The sequence below is a fragment of the Arvicanthis niloticus genome, chromosome 20 (genome assembly GCF_011762505.2).
Source record: "Arvicanthis niloticus isolate mArvNil1 chromosome 20, mArvNil1.pat.X, whole genome shotgun sequence".
NCBI lineage: Eukaryota > Metazoa > Chordata > Mammalia > Rodentia > Muridae > Arvicanthis > Arvicanthis niloticus.
This window is the reverse complement of record NC_047677.1, coordinates 42,070,667-42,083,625: the sequence shown is the minus strand read 5'-3', so window position 1 is coordinate 42,083,625 and position 12,959 is coordinate 42,070,667.

Genomic DNA, 12,959 nt, shown 5'->3' with positions numbered 1-12,959 from the left:
GGTCCCGGCAGGGTGCTCCTTCCCTGCTGTGTGGGATCCTGGTCCCGGCAGGGTGCTCCGCCAGCCACCTTGCTTCTCACACCGTTTGCCTTCAGCCACAGCTTCTTGTGGCTCTGACCTCTCTCAGCCCAAGTGTCTCACTGCCTTTTCCTGCTCTGACCAGAGAAACAGATGGTCCTGCCTGGAGGCAGAACAGCCCGGCCGGGGTCTCTTGTCTGGGACAAGATAGACCTGTGTCAGGCACCAGTGGGTTCTCAGGGCAGCACCCACATGTCCCCTGGCTCACACGGACCCACGTTCCATCCTACACCTGGGCATGCTTATGGTGCTGCTAGCCCCCCTCCCCCCTTGGTGCTCCCCAGCCCTGTGAGTGGGGAGCAGGCAGAACAGGCCTGGAATGGACCTAGGGCACTTGGTGAATGGAAGTAGGTAAGACCAAATAGGCCTCAACTTGGTGATGCAGAAGCAGGCAGATCCTTGAGTTCAAGGTCAGCCTGGTCTGCAGTGAGTTCCAGGACAGCCAGGGCTACTTCTTACTTGAGCCAAGAGAAACCTTGTCTCAAATTAAATAAATAAATAAATAAATAAATAAATAAATAAATAAATAATTTTTTTAAAAAAAGTGAATTATCTGGACACAGACTCAAGTTCCCTTCATCAGAGGCATTCCAGCCATCTGCTGAGACACTGCGCTGCCTTGCTGGGGGAAATAGGTTCTCATGAAGAGAAGCCGTGCGTGCCTAAACTCACCTGTGGTTCAAGCACTGTCCAGTGTGCCTGGCACAGCTTGGGACCTTTCCATCTTCCTGTGTTGTGTGTGTTAAGATGTCTGTGATGTGGCATCAAGTGACTCCGGCCTGGCCATGGTAAGTACTTAGTCATTATGCCCTTGCTGGGGAACGTAGGGCCACCCACCAGGGTCCTACTCGGGAGAGCATTCCACAGGCCAGCCTCATGTTCAGGTCAGTTACAGCAGGTCAGGGCCCCATACTCGGCCAAGGACACTAATGTGGAGTGAGCAGGAGAGGAGCCAAGCAGACATCACTGGGATTACCTCAGAATCACTGCAAAAAGTGGTCTGAGGTGAGTTCTGTGTCTAAGGCTTGGCAGAGCAGCACTCAGCTGGCCAGAGGCTGGACACTGGGCAGGCAGGGCTCTGGAGACTGGTCATCCCTTTTCACCTCAGACAAAGCATGTGTTCTCGTGTGGACGGACACAGGAGACAGATCCCAAGAAAGCGGTCCTCTGCTTGGTTGATGGGAGTTTGCTGGATTTGTGTATTTCCTGATCTACATAGAATAAACACGAATCACATGGTAATCCATTTCTGTGAAAACGTACAGTCCCCTGGCTTTCATGATTTGAAGAAAATGAAAATGATTTAGATAGCAAATGAAATGACCACGAGGCATAGTAGTACCTGGTTCCTCCCTCCAGGAGGTGGAGCCTGGCTTCTCTGGCCACACCCTGCTCAGGACATACCCTGCTCTGCACTGGGCTGTCACCAAGGAAGCTTGAAGGAGACAGCCTTGCCTCTTCCCTGATGGTGAGTGAGTGCTGAGGAGGGGGAAGGGCAGCTCTGGGGACCCTACTGTAGCTGGAGCTTACCTGTCCCCGAAGACTGTAACTCTGTTGGGAGCAAGGTTAGGTCTTTGGGGGCACGTCCTTGTATAGGATTCTCAGTTGCATAAACAGTATTACCCCGTGGTGTGATGTCATCACCATGGGGCCAAGCCAGCAGGCACAAACCTTTCCCCAGGTGTTTCGTCAGCAAAACATGCTCAGGACAGGAAGGGCAGTCAGTGGTCCCAGAGCATGGGACTCCCAGCTAAGCAGTGCTCCTGATGAACCCAGACCCTGAGCCTGGAGAGTTTCTTCTGTTCTAAGCAGGACTGGGCCTGCCAGCCCCATTCTTACTGGGGTAGTTAGGAGGGAGGCTATCCTGAGTTCTGGGAATTGGGACATTGAGGGACCTCAGCTGACAGTCATGTGACCTAAGCCTCCCTTTACATCTGCACTCTGGTTCCTAGCTGCCAGCCTGCTAAAGCATGACACACACACACACCCCGAGCCTGCACAGACCACACAGCTTACCCTTGCTTGCTGGGATAAATTATAGCTGGCCTTTGAGTCAGATGAAAATACCATAAACCAGAATGCATGAAGCACCCCGCCCGGGTTTCCTGTGCTCTGACAGGCCTGGACACTTGGAGGAATAGGAGTGTCACAGGACTTGGTGCTGCTCTGAGAGTTTAAAACCACGTTGGAGTGACCAAACAGTGGGGTGACGGGAGCCTAGTCCCAACTGGGTGGCGTAGTGAAGCGGTCTGGAGACCAAATGCTCACAGCCCTGCCCCCACATGGCTCTCTGCTCTGGTCTCAGGATTTGGGGGTGTGGAGCGGAGGGGAAAACGGGAGTGCACACGCTCAGAACAGTCACGCTAGACGTAGGGCCCTCTGTACTGAGCACATTTCTGGTTGAGATGGGCTCTTACTGTGTAGCCCAGGTTGGCCTCAGACTTGTGGCAAACCTGTCTCGGCCTAGCAACTGTTAGGATTGCATGAGTGTCCCATCTGACTCTAGTCTGCAGTGACTCTATTCCTAGTTTGCCCAGACTCTCAATTCTTCTGAGAGTGTGGGGTTTCTCAGAATGGGAAATTGGTCTTGGCATCTTGGCACCTGGGTTTTTAACAGTTTTTAACTGGGGTTTTAACTACCCATCTCTCTCTGAGATGGGTAGTCTGTAGAACCCTACTGGGTCGAGATGGAGAGGTCTTGGGTGAGATGACAGTGATGCTGGAGAGCCAGGGACCTGGGGGAGGGACACAACAGTCTGACGGCGCAGCTGCGTGCCGGATACACAACTGTGCAGTGTGCCCTTAGTTCTATACTAGCCATTCATTCTCCCACCATCTGAAAGCCACAGACAGTGCCCTGTCATCGGATGAATGAATGATGGAATAAATGAATGATAGATGGAATAAATGGATCACCTTTCGGACTGCTCACAGCCCCCCTCCGCTCAGAGACACCCCCCACCCCTTTCCCTGCTGCCTGGGCCATGGGCACCCTAGACTACCTTTGGAGGGGACTTGGGGTTTTCCAGCAAGAGGAGCTACCCGTGAGCTGGGAAGGAGAGGAACAGGCTATGGGCAGCGTGCTGCAGCGGCATTCCTCAGGTTGCAGACTCCACCCACCACAGGCTGCCCTCAGCAGACAATTGTACCCAAAAGGGCCATCAGCCCAAGCGCTACCGCCCAAGACATTTGGTTATGCTAAGCGAAAGAGATTCCGGGATGCCCAACCTGGACGGAGGGAGCCGGGTTGTGTGGGACGCAGGCGCACGCACCGCTCCCAGGCTGTGGGGGCAGCCCAGGCCGGCATCTCACAGGCTTCTGTGCTGCTTAGAAGCCAAGTGTTAAATAAACACCAGGCGCGTTTCTTCTGGAATGTTCCTCGAACAGCAATATCATCATTATGAGACACTGGGAGGTGCTGGCTATTGCCCAGGCCTCGTCCACATGTAGCTCCTGAACATGGCCTGGCAGCTATGGGCAGGGAGGGCCCCTGCTCTGGTTCTCAGCCACCCCCGTGGCCCGTTTCCAGAGAACACTGTCAGCGGTGCTTCCGGGATGTTACCCAGCCAGCTGGCTGTGGCGATAGCAGGCAGGCCTCCGAATTCTCTTTGAAGTCATTTGTGGGTGCCTGGGCTGAGTCCTGGCCCCGAGACCACCTACTTTATTTATTTAAAAAAGCATTTATTTTTACTTTATGTGGATGGGTGTTTGCCTGCGTGCCTATCTGCATCACGTGGATGCGTGGTGCCTGTGGAGTTCAGAAGAATGTGTCAGAATCCCTGGAGCTAGGGTTATTGATGTTGTGAGCCACTATATGGGTGCTGGGAGTTGAACCCAGGACGTCTGCAAAAATAGCCAGTGCTCTTCATCACCGAGCCATCCCTCCAGCCCCGACACCTACCTTACTTAAACAGAGCCCCAGTTCAAGTATGTTTTTTTTTTCTTCCAAATCTGTTAAGATAATATAGGCTAGAACAGTTACGGGATCATTGTGGTGAGGATTCAGTCTGCCTCAAGATTGAGGCTGCTACAACAGGGGGCTGGAGAGATGGCTGGGAAGTCAAGGGCACTGAATACTCTTCTGGAGTTTCTTGCTAGTCCCACAGACTCCATAGACAGGATACACATGGGCAAGCATCCAGGCTGCGGAAACCGTGTGTCGGTGTCTGAGGCAGTCCTGGCGGCCTTGCTCTCGTCTACTGGGGACGAGCTTCCTAGTCATTCTCCTCTTCGGACAGTGATGGAGGAGCGTGCTTTGGAAGTTGGTTAGTGAGCCGGGAGCATCGGGCCTCTGTTCTTCTCTATTCTGAATCTGTAGCCAGGCTACTGCCTGGAGGTGGTGTGGATCCTGTCTCCAGTTGCAGTACCCGAGGAAGGACTGGACGAGTAATAGTGCCCAGGCCCTCCAAGTTCTCCCTTCATTGTTTGAAGCGGTACTCAGCCTCGAGGCCTCAGGTTGAGTAAGCGGGTTCCCTCACTACACAAGTCTCCGATAGAAGGAGTTGCATGTCGGGACCTTGAGGACCCTGCCCTTTCCCCATGGAGTGGCTGTGTGCTATGTGATAGCAGGGTAAGTTGAAGGGGGCACTAATTGAAACGAAATCTCAGGTTCCTGGGTGACTCTTCTGGCTAACAAAGCCCCTCCTACTCCCGGCAGTTCTCAGTACTTCTCTTAGTGCCTGGTTCCCCATCTCAGCTTCTGCCCTGTGTTCTCGGGAACGGGCACAGGCTGGACCTGTAAGAAGGAGCAGCTTCAGCCGGGCGGTGGTGGCGCACGCCTTTAGTCCCAGCACTTGGGAGGCAGAGGCAGGCGGATTTCTGAGTTGGAGGCTAGCCTGGTCTACAGAGTGAGTTCCAGGACAGCCAGGACTACACAGAGAAACCCTGTCTCGAAAAACCAAAAAAAAAAAAAAAAAAAAAGGAGCAGCTTCCATCTTCCCTTCTGTGTGTCTCTGCACATGGCCTATAGTTCGGTCACCAGCTCTTCTGCCTGTCCTTTTGTCTGTCCTCAGGGCCTGCTCTTCCCCGCTAACTAACCTCTCTGACTCTATCCAAATCATCCCACTAGCTGCCCTGCTTCATCTGTGGACAGCCAGCACTTCCCAGGTTTTCTGGAACCTGGAAAGTTGGGTGTGAACGAAGCTCAGTTCCAACGCAGAAAGCACAGGGCAGTCTGTGAGTTACAGAGGGGGAGGGGAGCAGCTAGCTGCACTTGAGACCCCAGTCAGGAGAGCAGGTGGTTGACCAGAACCTGGGCCCTGTACCCTTCTGCTTCCTAGTGACAGGGCACTGTCCCATGGTGTTTACAGTGCAAACAGGCTGATGTGTAGTCCATCCAGGAATTCCAAGGAAGCAAGAGATCCCATTGGTCATCTACAAGCTGCTTACGTACCACACATAAATCTGACAGCGTGGCCTGTTGATGAGAAATCTGCAGAGTTGCCCACAGTTGCCCACAGCCTGGATAGCCATCCCGTTCTTCCCACACTAAAGCCCCAACTATCACATCCGCGTAGTCTAGGCAGGAATGAACTGGGCAGAGGGGAAACGGTAAGAGACCGGGAGGTTACGATGTTCCCTTGTAATGGCTTTCACAGATCCACCAGCAATGTTGACCTGCACCTCGATAGCCAAGGCTGGGTTACATGTGCTTCCCAGACTGACAGAGGTTGGGTAACTGGGAGAGCATAGGGGAAGGAAGTCCGGTCCACAGAGACCACCCTGCCCTCAACTCTGGGGAGAAGCTACCCAGCCTCCCATATGATTTGTCCTTATGCACAAACAACCAGGAGACTGTGGACTCAGGACTCTGAAAGGACTCCAGTCATCCTGCAGGTGAGTCCCATCTTAGATGCCAGGAAGGAACTATTTGCTTGAGCCAAGGCCACCAACTGTCACCACCCCAAAGCCCAGAAGATAAATAAGGAACTGGCCAGGTCCATTCCTATCACAGTATACTGGCTGGTTTTGTGTGTCAACTTGACACAAGCTGGAGTTGTTTCAGAGAAAGGAGCCTCCCTTGAGGAAATGCCTCCATGAGGTCCAGCTGTAAGGCATTTTCTCAATTAGTGATCAAGAATGGGAGGGCCCATTGTGGGTGGTGCCATCCCTGGGCTGGTAGTCCTGGGTTCTATAAGAAAGCAAGCTGAGCAAGCCAGAGGAAGCAAGTAACATCCCGCCATGACCTCTGCATCAGCTCCTGTCTCCAGGTTCCTGCCCTGTGTGAGTTCCTGTCCTGACTTCCTTTGACAACATGGAAGTGTACGCTGAATTAACCCTTTCCTCCCCAGCTTGCTTCTTGGTCGTGATGTTTTGTGCAGGAATACAAACCCTGACTAAGACACACAGGAACCTAATTTCCTGACTTGTGGGGTTTTAAACAGCCTTTAGGGACACCCGACCTCACCCCTGTGCTTGCTGACGTCATGGGAAATGTGGTGGTGGGATGGAAAGATGCCTCAGGTGTGGTAGAGTCAGGCAGAAGAAGAAACCACAGCTGGGAGGCAATGGAAAGTTGAGAGGATTCTAGATAGGGCATGAAGTTAGGGGCCCAGGGGCCCTGGCCTTGACTAGCCAGGCCTACATCCTGTATTTCCCAACCCTCCTGGTGATCAGGAGGTCCAAGGAAGGGTAACTTGTGGGGACTAGAGCCCCAAGTCTCACTTGGTGGCCACAGCCCATCTAAGTATGAGGCCACCTCAGGAGCTGTCCATACCCTGAACTACACTGATTGCAAGCCCCAGTCTCTGGTCTGACTAGCCCTAGGGAGGGAGCCAGCCCCAGCCAAAAGTCGTTTCACATCTGCTGCCACTCACAGACTGGCTGGGTAAGTGGGCAGGAAGTGTCCTACAGGAACAGTGGCTATCACTAGGTTGTCTTAGAAGCTATGGGGAGAATGCCATTCTGTCTGTGGAGCTGTGCACCCCTCATGGCCCAGACTAAAGGGTAGAAGTCTAAAAGCAAGTTACTCTAGCGACCAGAGAGGCTCGCTGAGGATGGCTAGTGTTACTCTTGGCGAGGCCATGGGCCACAAGGCAGACATTCCAGCTCCCAGGAAACACAACTAGAGGGTGAACAGGGACTCTAACCCTGCCAAGCCTTTGAGGCCTGGTGCTGTGGGGCACTTGTCCCTGGAATGAGCATCTTAGTGGATGTTCCAAATCAACCCCCCGAGAAATGTCTGCCAGTCTGGAGGAACAAGTGGCCCATCATGGGGGGCCAGAGCTGACCCAGGCCTGATTTCTAGACCCCTAGGGAAAGGGGCAGGGAACCCCTTTCTCATGCTGTCTCTGTTCCCAGGTGCTCAAAGACTGTCAGGCAGCCCCAAGGCTCCCGTACACCGGAAGTGGAAAAGAGGAAGACTTACCCTGGCCCTTGTCTTGCAGGTCCTGCTTCTTTCCCATCTTGGGGTTCTGACCTAGAGTTGAACCTGGAACCCAGGGCTAGCCTGAGGGGGAGAGGGGTGGCCTGGGCATAGCTGGCTAGGATTGCTGAATTGAGGTAACCTGTGCTTTAGGAAATGACATGTGTGCGTGTGTGCGTGTATGTGTGTGCGTGTGTATGTGCATGTGTGTGTGTGTGTGCATGTGTGTGTGCGTGTGTGTGTCTGTGTGTGTGTGTCTGTGTGTGCGTGTGTGTCTGTGTGCGTGTGTGTCTGTGTGCGTGTGTGTATGTGTCTGTGTGAGTGTGCGTGTGTGTCTGTGTGTGTGCATGTGTGCATGTGTGTGTGCGTGTGTGTGTGTGCATGTGTGTCTGTGTGTGTGTTTATATGTGTGTGTCTGTGTGTGTGCGTGTGTGCGTGTGTGTGTGTGTCTGTGTGTGTGTTTATATGTGTGTGTGTGTGCGTGTGTGTCTGTGTGTGTGTTTATATGTGTGTGTGTGTGCGTGTGTGTCTGTGTGTGTGTGCGTGTGTGTGTCTGTGTGTGTGCGTGTGTGTGCATGTGTGTGTGTCTGTGTGTGTCTGTGTGTGTGCGTGTGTGTTTGTGTGTGTGTCTGTGTGTGTCTGTGTGTGTGCGTGTGTGTGTCTGTGTGTGTGTGTATCTGTGTGTGTGTGTCTGTGTGTGTGTGTCTGTGTGTGTGTGTGTGCCCACACTACAACATCCTCAGGACAGAGTCATGTGGTGTGTCCACCATGTGCATTTAAATGAGTGTGTGTGTTTTTAGGGCAAACCCTCACAGACTCCCAGGTACCTTGTAGGTGTTTGCTTTTAAACGCGTCCTCTATCCGAAGAGCGACAAAACCTGTTATTCCTAATTGAAGAGCATTTTTTTTTTAATCATGCAGAGATGTGGGCTTTCATTGAATTCTGCTCTGGGGCCTGTTGAGAAAACTGTGTGTTCTATTATTATTTTTCCTGTTGGCAGGGTGAGTAGGTTATTAATTTTTCTTATGCTGCAGGGCCTTGAGTTCCCAGTGTCTCCAGCCGAGCACAGGGAATTTCCTTCCACACACATCTTTTGCTAGTGTCCCCGGGATCCTCTCCACTCCTGTGTGACCTGACCTGCAGCCTTTTGTTCCTGCAGGATGTTTCCAGGGTGCAGAGGCTCCTCTGGGGTTTGTGTCCGGTCAGGGCTTGAGGAGAGGCAATATGTATGAACTCATGGTTTGCTGGCAGGGAAGGCATCCCGTATTCCAGGCTCTGTCTAACCCCAGGCTGGAGGTTCCCTGAGGTTGAATTCTGCTTTAGCCAGGTGCCATGAGGCCATGATGACTGTCTTCTCACCCCAGAAAGGTCAAACCCTGTCCTAACTGGTCACATCCGGATCACAACCAGTCCCACTGTGAGCTACCTACTTCATCTATGCCAGACCCCCTGGGTTCTGAGAGTCCAGCTTCTTATTCATGCCATACTAACCTAATAGAACAGTACCTGCCAGACCTTTACATGGCTCATGCTGGGCCACCATACCCAACCGCCATCCTGATCCGGATTTCATACAAGCCCGATGACCTGTCTCTTAGTCTTTTCACTTTATTATACGTTCAAAAAATATTTTATATGTTGTTATTTTTTTTACACCTACCTAATACTCAATTTTTTAGCTGAATATTTTGTTCCTGTTCTCGTCCTCATACCCATTTTTTCCTGCCTAGCTGAACAGCAGCCTGTGCTCACCACATTCTGCTTCTTGATTGTGAAACCCGCTATTTTAAGTGTCTGCAGCCTAGACAACACCACCGTGATGGACCACAGTCTGTAAGGGTGAGCTAAAGTAAGCCCATTCTCCATTACGTTTGGCTTTGTTGGGGTGTTTTTACCACAACAAGAATAGAAACAGAGACCAGTGCCAGGCTTTGTGTATTACTATGGGGTTGTCGTATAGTTGGAGATCAGTTATTTTTTTTTTTTAAGATTTTATTTATTTTATGTATATGAGTGCACTGTAGCTGTCTTCAGACACACCACAAGAGGGCATCAGACTCCATTACAGATGGTTGTGAGCCGCCATGGGGTTGCTGGGAGTTGAACTCTGGACCTCTGGAAGAACAGCCGGTGCTCTTAGCCTCTGAGCCATCTCTCCAGCCCCAGTTCATTTGTTTCTGCATAGGTCTTTATTGTTTTTTCTTGTCAACAGCTTTTGAGTTGGGACTGTTCTTGTTTTTCTGGAACCTTGAAATGCACCATTGGGTTACTTATTTGAGATCATTCTGATTTAAAAAAAAAAAAAAGTTACTCACAGCTACAAACGCCTCACTGCCCTCCAGAAGTTATGATCAATTTGCTTTTGTTTTCATTTGACTCTAGGGACTTTTAACTCCTGCCCTCCCCAAGCCCGGTTTTCTTCAGTGACTCATTAGTTGCTCAAGGCTGTATTGTTCAGTCTCCATGTATCTGTGCCTCCTTGTTGCATTTCTTGCTTTGTTGATTTCTATTTCATTGTACTGTGAGCAATAGTTTAAATTCTTTTGTATTTGGTAAGGATCAATCTGTGGCCTGGAACCTGGTCTACTTTAGAGATGATCTTATGGGCTGCTGAGTGCAGTACAAGAGTGTGTACCGTTAGCTGGGTGGTGGTGGCGCACGCCTTTAATCCCGGCACCTGGGAGGCAGAGGCAGGCGGATTTCTGAGTTCAAGGTGAGCCTGGTCTACAGAGTGAGTTCCAGGACAGCCAGGGCTACACAGAGAAACCCTGTCTCGAAAAAAAAAAAAAAAAAAAAAAAAAAAAAAAAAAAAAAAAAAAAAAAAAGAGTGTGCACTGTTTCTATTGGGTATGACCTTCTGTAGACCTCTGCAAAGCCCATTACATCTATGATATAGTTTAACTCCGAGGGTCCTTCGTTGGTTTTTAGTTTGGATACCGTATCTAGAGATGACAGCGGGGTGTTGTCTTTGGACCACTTTTACCTTTTGAGTTTATTAGTGTTTGGTTTCTGGTATAGGGAACCCCAGCTTTTGGTGTGTATGTGTTCACAATTGTTATGTATTCAACGGGTTGTTTTCTTTATTAAAACACAGTGGCCTTCTTTATCTCTTCTTACTAATTTTGGCCTGAAATCTACTTTATCAGCTAAGCCAGCTTGTCTTCAGTTTCTGGTCACTTGGCAGATTGTTTTCTATTCTTTGACTCTCAGCCCGTGGATATCTTTTGTTTCTCGGAGACAACAGAAAGTTGGCTGACATCCTTTCGTGGTAAAAACCAGGAAGAAAGTAGGTCTAGAAATAGCCCCATGATAGCCCTCTTCACCACGAGGAAAACAATACAGTCTCTGTATAGTGTATGCACTGAGGTGGCTCGGTGGTTAAAAGCACAGTCTGCTCTTGCAGAGGACCTGACTCAGTTCCCAGCACCCACACTGGGCAGCTCACAGCTGCCTGGAACGCCAGCTCTAAGGGACCTGATGCCTTCTACTGGTTTCATGAACGTCTACACCCATACATACACAGTCCTCCTGACACATACATACAGATGATTGATTTTCTTTCTTTCTTTTTTTTTTTTTCTTTTTCTGGTTTTTCGAGACAGGGTTTCTCTGTGTAGCCCTGGCTGTCCTGGAACTCACTCTGTAGACAAGGCTGGCCTCGAACTCAGAAATCCGCCTGCCTCTGCCTCCCAAGTGCTGGGATTAAAGGTGTGCGCCACCACCGCCAGGCTAACAATTGATTTTCTTAATATTTAAAAAAAAAAAAACCAAAACCCATCCATAAAAACAAAGGAGTGAAAGCCATTAATAATTAAAATATTAATTAAATATTAAACACGAGACACTTTAAAACTGATAAAAACCACTTGACGATGAAAAGATCTCCCATGCTTATGGATTGGCAGAATTCTTATTGTAAATATTGCTGTATGACTCAAATCAATCAATAGATCCAATGCAGTCCTTTCAAAATGACATTCATACCAAAGGGCCCCAGACAGCCAAAGGAATCCTGAGCAAAAAGAGCAGTATCGGGGGCTGGAGAGATGGCTCAGTGGGTAAGAGCACTGGCTGCTTTTCCAGAGGACCTGGGTTCAATTCCCAGCACCCACATGGCCATGGCAAGTCCCAACTGTCCTCCAGGTCCATGTACACCTTCACATAGATATACATGCAGGCAAAACCCCGATGCACATTAAATAAATAAAAACAACTCCAAATGGGTAATACATACTGCAGAGTCATAACACATGAACAACATGGTATGATTCAGATACAGACACGTAAACCAATTGACTGAACCCGGGTAGCTACAACCACCTAACTCTCCTGTGAAAATTCCAAAAACTTACTGGAGACAAGACGGCCTCTTCAGCAAAGAGTGTCAGGAAAGCTGATGTCCACAGACAGAAGACAGAAACTAGATCCTCACTTCAATGCCCTGTACCAAAGTGACCTCAAACGGTAAGGTCCCAAACAGTGGAAATGCAGAGAAAAGCCTTCAGGGCAGCAATGCAGGAAACAGCTCAGAGGAGGGTTGTGCTAGCCCAGGAGTGACAGTGAGAACCCAGAGGTGGGAGCACATGAAACTCAGAAGCACGCACTGCAGAGGGAGCGGTCACCAGAGTGAAGAGCAGGGCCCAGGGGAGGAAATGTATCCATCCCTCAGAGGATTCAGACCCAGAGCATATAAACTGAAAGTATCGACGAGTCTTGTAACCAGCGACTGGGGAATAATCAACAAGAATAATCAGAAAAAAATGGTGCCAGTGATGGATAAATACACAAAGCATGTTGTCATCCTTAGTGAGCAGGGCTCCTTCTGTTTATCATAGCATTCTGTCTATCACGGCATCTAGGAGCCAGAAGATGCTGGCTGGGATATAGGCCAGTGGCATAGTACCAACCCAGCATGCCTGAGGCCCTGGGTTCAAGTGTCCATACTACAAGCAAATACACATGCCGGCAAAGATATCTAGCCCCGATGGAAGTTAGCTGCAAATTCCTCAAACCAACAAAGAAAACCAAAAAAAAAAGCCCTAAATAAAAGTAGAGCGATAAGGTCCAGCTATGCCACGTCTGGGCACTTAAAGGACCAGTCAGCACACACAAGAGACGTCCACGCAAATGTGCTGGCTAGTTTTCTGTCACCTTGATACACACTAGAGTCATCTGAGATGGGGAAACCTCAATTGAGAAAATGTCTCTCTATAAGACTGGCTTGTGGGCAAGCCTGAGGTACAGCCTCTGGATTAATGATTGATGAAGGGGAGGGGCACGGCACACTGGAGACAGTGCCATGTCGTAGAGACATAAGGGTTCTTTGGAGGGTCGGTTGTGTTGGAGGGTTCTTTGCCGGGGCAAACACCTGAAGGAGTGTTTAGCTGAAGTGGACACAGGTGAAAGACTCAGGCAGACTCGTGAAGGACTGTCTCACTGAAGCAGACACGGGAGAAAGGGTGTTCCGCTAGAGCAAGCACGCGGAAGGACACGTGAGTGTTCGCTAACAACATGCAT